The 5,534-nt window shown below is 34.9% G+C and overlaps 2 non-coding genes across 2 annotated transcripts; both read right to left on the reverse strand.

Moving 5' to 3' along the window:
- Positions 1-964: 964 nt before the first annotated feature.
- On the reverse strand, positions 965-1,114 carry LOC118026114. The gene has a single exon (XR_004683475.1). It is a non-coding gene; the product is annotated as a small nucleolar RNA SNORA62/SNORA6 family (small nucleolar RNA).
- A 255-nt stretch (positions 1,115-1,369) lies between these two features.
- On the reverse strand, positions 1,370-1,476 carry LOC118026105. Its single transcript, XR_004683469.1, has one exon. It is a non-coding gene; the product is annotated as a U6 spliceosomal RNA (small nuclear RNA).
- Between the last annotated feature and the right edge of the window lie 4,058 nt (positions 1,477-5,534).

Consider the following 5,534-nt stretch of genomic DNA (forward strand, 5'->3'; position numbering starts at 1 on the left):
ATAGAAACTGAGGAAATAAACAGTAAAAAAACACATAAACCTTCAGGTTTCATGTCAGATTTTGACTTTCAGTCTTTTCAAGGCTGTTTCTTGTTTTATAAAAAAGAAATCATAACTTGGAGATTTACTATGAAGATTAAATGAGTGCAGATGTTGCCTAAGAGCATCTTTCACTTATGAGATACTCAATAAATTATATATTTTATTATTAACCCATGGATGATTAGATACCACTGAAGGATTTAGCTATTGGTATGAAAGGTGGATCAATCTAACATGTAAAGTGGATTTGAAAAGGACAAGATTGGGAGCAGCTGCAGCAATACAAAAATGAAAATGACAGTAGTGAAAGGCAAAGATATTTAGGACAGGAGACTGCTAGAGTTTGGATATAGGAGTGAGAAAGGCAAAGGAGATGGGACATAACCAAAGAAGGAGTCTAGGTTAGGAACAATTTGCAATCTCCATTTTCTTTTAATATTCGTTTGTTGCAGCAGTGGTAGAAAACCTACTTTTTACAGTTGTTTTCATTATCTTTCTGGTGTGAGATTGTGACTTATTTTCTCGATTTGCTGTGAGCTGTTACTTTGGGTGCCAAGCTAAATTGATGCACTATTTGTTACAAGAGGATGTCTTTGGCAACCTAAAAGAAATTGGTTAGTATGACATACAGAATTTGAATTAACCTATTATATGGGATGTTTGTGATAATTATTTTGAAGTAATTATTTGTAAAACAAGAACTCTACTGATAATCATAGCTGAAAGTATCAACTATGTAGATTTTTGTTTATGCTTCCAAGTCTACTTTGGCAGTTTGTATCTGAGTTCAAAATTATTCTAAAGAATGGACCAGACACTTAAAAGTTTGGAAAAAATATATATTCTAAAGAAGGTAGTAAATTTTTTCTTGTCCTTTTATGTGTGTGACTTATTATTTATTTAATTTTATTTTTATCTTTTTACTTGCAGCAAGAATTACTATCAAACCCCATTCATTGGGCCAGAGACCCTTGTGTTAGTGAAAGACTTGCCCATCATGTAGCATACTATGTACACTTCTGGTTCATCAGCCAGCTAGTGGCCTCAACTCCAAGCTCTAACAATATGCATTACTTATTTATTTTTTGATCATGCAAATAATACATGAATTCATGAACATTGTAGAAGTCAGACCATATACAATTATAGAGAGTAAAAAGTAAAATTACATCTTCACCTTCTCTCTGCAAGCTTCCTCCCAGAGGAAACTGCTATTAACATTTTGATCTGTATCATTTTTTCACAAACATGATGACATTTATTAAGTCAGTTATAAGAGAAGAAGTCACTTATAATAGAAAGTTAAGTACAAAGGCTGCCTTTAAAAAAAAATATGGAATGCTTCATGAATTTGCATGTCATCCTTGCACAGGGGCCATGGTAATCTTCTCTATATTGTTCCAATTTTAGTGTATGTGCTGTTCAAGTGAGCACAAGTAAACATGCTTTGAAGCAAGACTGCCTGGGTTCAAACTCAGACTATACTACTTACAACCGTGTAATATAGAACATCATCCCTAACTTCTCTGTGCCTCTGTTTTATCATAGGTGAAATAGAAATTACAATATCTGTTTTATAGAGATGCTATGTTGGTTAAATTAGTGTATGTGAAGTATTAGAAAATTGACACATAGTACACACTCAATACATGATGGAATCATATTGTATATATTGTTCTGCAAATTGCATTCCATTAGTACAGATAAAGGAAATACAGTGTACTGATTAAGAGCATGGGTTCTAAATCCAATTGCCTGGTTCAAATCCTAGTTTAACCATTTACTAGAATTATGAACTTCAACAATTATATAACATTTTTCTGTCTTTGTTTCCTTTGTAAAGTGAAAATAATAGCTTATGTTTTTTACGTTTTTATTTCAATTCCAGTTAGTTAATATACTGTGTAATATTAGTTTCAGGTGTACTATATACTGATTAAAACATCCATACAACATCTAGTACTCATGACAACAAGTGTGTTCCTTAATCCCCATCACCTATTTAACACATCCCCCCCCACACACCCACCTCTATTCTAGTAACCATCAGTTTGTTCTCTATACTTAAGAGTCAGTTTCTTGGTTTGCCTCTCTTTTTTTGTCCCTTTGCTTTTTTTTTTTTTTTCTTAAATTCCACATATGTGTGAAATAATGTGGTATTTGTCTTTCTCTGACTTATTTCACTTAGCACAATACTCTCTAGCTTCATCCATGTTCTTCCAAAAGGCAATATTTAATTCTTTCTTATGGCTCAGTAACATTCCATTATGTCTGCATATACACATACATATACATATGCATATACATATACATATACATATAAATAACACATCTTCTTCTTTAAAAAAAAAGATTTTATTTATTCATTTATCAGAGAGAAAGGGCACAAGCAGAGGGAGCAGCAGGCAGAGGGAGAAGCAGGCTCCCTGTTGAGCAAGAGCCCAATATGGGACTCAATCCCAGGACACCGGGGATCATGACCTAACCTGAAGGCAGACACTTAACTGCCTGAGCCACCCAGGTGTCCCTAGATATCACATCTTCTTTATACATTTATCAGTACATGGACACAGGGCTTTTTCCATGATTTGGCTGTTGTAGATAATGCTACTATAAACATCGGGGTGTACATATCCTATTGAAATAGTATTTTTGTATTCTTTGGGTAAATATCTAGCAGTGCAAATCTGGATAGTAGGGTAGTTAAGAAGAATTAATACCTATTTTTCTCAAACTAGTCCAAGAAATAGAAAAGGAAGGAAAATTTCCAAAATCATTCTATGAAGCCAGCATTATCCTGATCCCAAAACCAAATAAAGACACCACTAAAAAAAGACAACTAAAGACCAATACCCCTGAGAAAAACAGATGCAAAAATTCTCAATAAAATGCTATTAAAACGAATCCAACAATAAATTTTTAAAAAATTGTACACCATGACCAAGTGGGATTTATTCCTGGGTTGCAAGCGTGGTTCAATATTCACAAACCAATCAACGTGATACATCACATTAATAAAAGAAAGGATAAGAACCATATGATCATTTCAATAGATGCAGAAAAAGCACTTGGTAAAGTACAACGTCCATTCATGATAAAAACCCTCAACAAAGTAGGTTTTGAACAAATATACCTCAACATCATAAAGGCCATATATGAAAAACCCACAACTAACATCATCCTCAATGTGAAAAACTGAGAGGTTTTTTTCTCCATGGTCAAGAACAAGACAGGGATGTCCACTCTCACCACTGTTATTTAACATAGTACTGGAAGTCCTAGCCTCAGCAATCAGACAACAAAAAGAAATAAAATACATCCCAATCAGCAAGGAAGAAGTCAAACTTTCACTATTTGTAGATGACATGATACTATATATAGAAAACCTGAAAGATTCCACCGAAAAACTGCTACAACTAATACATGAATTCAGTAAAGTTGCAGTATACTAAATCAACATACAGAAATCTGTTGCATTTATATACACCAATAATGAAGCAGCAGAAAGAGAAATTAAGGAATCAACACCATTTATAATTGCACCAAAACCCATAAGTTACCTAAAAATAAACCTAATCAAAGAGGTGAAAGACCTCTACTCTAAAAACTATAAAACATTTGTGAAAGAAATTGAAGATGACACAAAGAAATGGAAAGACATTCCAAGCCAAGAACAAATATTGTTAAAATGTCTATACTGCCCAAAGCAATCTACACATTTGGATTCCCTATCAGAATACACCGGCAATTTTCACAGATCTAGAACAAACAATCCTAAAGTTTGTATGGAACCACAAAAGACTCCAAATAGCCAAAGCAATCTTGAAAAAGAAAAGCAAAGCTGGAGGCATCACAATTCTGGACATCAAGTTATATTACAAAGTGATCAAAACAGTATAGTACTGGCACAAAAATAGAAACATAGATCAAGGAACACAATAGAAAACCCAGAAACAAACCTACATCTATATGGTCAATTAATCTTCAAAAAAGCAGGAAAGAATATGCAATGGGCTAAGGACAGTCTCTTCTACAAATGGTGTTGGGAAAACTAGACAGCTACATGCAAAAGAATGGAGCTGGACCACTTTCTTACACCATACACAAAATGAAATTCAAAATGGATGAAAGACCTAATATGAAACCTAAAACATAAAAATCCTAGAAGAGAACACAGGCAGTAACCTCTTTAACATTGGCTGTAGAAACTTCTTTCTAGATATGTATCCTGAGACAAGGAAAACAAAATAAAAAATAAACTATTGGGACTGCATCAAAATAAAAAGCTTTGGGATGCCTGTGTGGCTCTGTGGATTAAGTGTCCAACTCTTGATTTTAGCTCAGGTCATGATCTCAGGGTTGTGAGATTGAGCCCTCCTTAAGATTCTCTCTCTCCCTCTCCCTCTACCCTTCCCCTATCTCTCTACCCTCTCTAAAAAATGATATAAATAAATAAACAAACTAACAAATAAATAAAAAGCTTCTGCACAGAGAAGGAAATAATCACCAAAACTAAAAAGCAACCTACTGAATGGGAGAAGATATTTGCAAATGGCATCTCCAATAAAGGGTTAGTATCCAAAATATATAAAGAACTTATAAAACTCAACACCCAAAAAATGAATGATCCAATTATAATATGGGCAGAAGACATGAAGAGACATTTTTCCAAAGAAGACATACAGACAGCTGGCACAGGAAAAGATGCTCAACATCACTGACCATCAGGGAAATGCAAATCAAAACTACTATATCAGGGCGCCTGGGTGGCTCAGTTGGTTGGGCGACTGCCTTCGGCTCGGGTCGTGATCTCAAGGTCCTGGGATCGAGCCCTGCATCGGGCTCCCTGCTCGGCGGGGAGTCTGCTTCTCCCTCTGCCTGCAGCTTCCCCTGCTTGTGCTCTCGATTTCTCTGTCAAATAAATAAATAAAATCTTAAAAAAAAAAAAAAACTACTATATCTACCACCTCTTACCTGTCAGAATGGCTAAAATCAACAACACAAGAAACAGCAGATGTTTTCAAAGATGTGGAGAAAGGGGAACCCTCTTGCACTGCTGCGGGGAGTGCAAACTGGTGCAGCCACTCTGGAAAAGAGAATAGAGTTTCCTCAAAAAGTTAATAAAACTACCTTATGATCCAACAATTGTACTACTAGGTATTTACCCCCAAAATACAAAAATACTAGTTCAAAGGGGAACATGCACCCGGCTGTTTATAACAGCATTATCTACAAAATCCAAATCATAGAAATAGCCCAGGTGTCCACTGATAGATGAATGGATAAAGAATATGTAAAGAAGATGTGGCATGTACATATACTCAGTCATAAAAAATAACTAAATCTTGCCATTTGTAATGACATGGATGGAGCTGAGAGTATTATGCCAAGTTAAATAAGTCAGTCAGAGAAAGACAAATAGCATATATTTCACTCATATGTGGAATGTAAGAAACAAAATAAATGAGCAAAGGGACAAAAAAAGAGAGAGG

Source organism: Mirounga leonina, unplaced genomic scaffold (assembly GCF_011800145.1).
Source record: "Mirounga leonina isolate KUSES-001 unplaced genomic scaffold, KU_Mleo_1.0 Mir_204, whole genome shotgun sequence".
NCBI classification, from domain to species: domain Eukaryota; kingdom Metazoa; phylum Chordata; class Mammalia; order Carnivora; family Phocidae; genus Mirounga; species Mirounga leonina.